This window comes from Echinops telfairi, unplaced genomic scaffold, assembly GCF_000313985.2.
Source record: "Echinops telfairi isolate 266 unplaced genomic scaffold, ASM31398v2 ScPeMD7_7469;HRSCAF=8507_0, whole genome shotgun sequence".
In the NCBI taxonomy this organism is placed as follows: domain Eukaryota; kingdom Metazoa; phylum Chordata; class Mammalia; order Afrosoricida; family Tenrecidae; genus Echinops; species Echinops telfairi.
Genome location: NW_022111372.1, coordinates 36,436,487 through 36,437,787, shown reverse-complemented (window position 1 = coordinate 36,437,787; position 1,301 = coordinate 36,436,487). Strand labels below are relative to the sequence as shown.

General features: G+C 52.2%; 1 protein-coding gene across 2 annotated transcripts in view; it reads right to left on the bottom strand.

The window, feature by feature from the left end:
• Positions 1 to 1,301, bottom strand: part of NDUFV3 (NADH:ubiquinone oxidoreductase subunit V3) — a 14,100-nt gene that overhangs the window by 3,526 nt on the left and 9,273 nt on the right. The gene's annotated exons all lie outside the window — the stretch shown is intronic.

Genomic DNA, 1,301 nt, shown 5'->3' with positions numbered 1-1,301 from the left:
CCTTCCTTGGACAGGAACTGATCCCCAACGCACTTCTTTCTCATTGGTTCCCGTCGTGGCAGATCAGCATGAAAGGCAAGGCAGAGCTGCTGCAGCTGGTAGGGTGCTGCTTCAGACAGACACAGCTACCGCTGACAGGGAAAGGAGGCAGCAGTGGAAAGAGCCTGTGGATTTCACCCCAAAACCCATCTACCTGGAGGGCAAAAAACTGCTGACATGCAAAACCTTGCTATGTGTATTCTCAACAAACAAAATACAATGATGAAACCACCCCCCATACACTCCAGGGCACTGGGTGCAGGCAGGCCATGTAGTGGGCCTTGGTCTCTACTGCATGGACAGAGCTTTGCAAGGTGGGCTGCACTGAGCTGTCTCCTTTAGCTTTTGAAAGAAAAAGAGAGAATTTGAAAACAGTGCACCCTTTAAAATATAAGAACACATTCCTGAAGAATTGGGCACCCCGCCCCCACCCCCAAGTTTTGCCATCAGAAAGCCCCGCATCCCTGTTCTCTTCCCGGAGGTTTTGCTGTCCTGCTCTCATTGAGAATGCAAGGCCTGGCCAGCGCAGCAGCAGAGAAGACAGTTCCTGGAGCCTTGAGAGGTCGGGCGGGCGGGCGGGCAGGCAAGCGCTGGCAGGCACGGTGCTTGTTAACGAGGGAGAAAACACGCAAGTCCCGTGAGGCACACGCGACCAGTAACAGGCAGGTACCAAGTGATACCTGAGAGGCTGGAGAGGCTCCCACAGCAGACAGAGCGGACAGAGGAAGAGGAGCTGGCCTTGTTAGTCATGACTCAGATTAAGGAAATCTTGAAGAGGCAGTGTGTCTGAGATGGAAGAGTGTCAGGACCCACCTCAAGTACACTGTTTTAGCAAGTGCTGTGCTCACGAACATGACTGACAAGAGGAATTGGCACGGCTCCCCTCTAAAGATTTAGAGGAGTTAAAAACAGCCCTTTGTTGAAATTCTTCATAGAAACCATAAGGGCCCACCATATTTTTTAAGGGAATCCAGTGGGAGCGTGCTGTCCAGTGACAAGGACACTTATGTCGTCCATGGCTGCCTTTGGGCAACACTATTTTAATTCCTAAAATGCCCATTTTTCCTTCGGCATCAGGCTGCTAGGTTAAAATCACCATCGACCTTCGCTCGGCTGAAGGCTAATGCCAAGGGTACCAAGTGCTCTTCAGGTAGGTGGCAACCAGGCGTCTCGCTCTTCCACAGTGGAAAGACGAACGGCTTCCTGAGATGAACACCAGGGCACCCGCAAAAGTGAGGAAGGGTTCGGGTGCGAGAGCACCC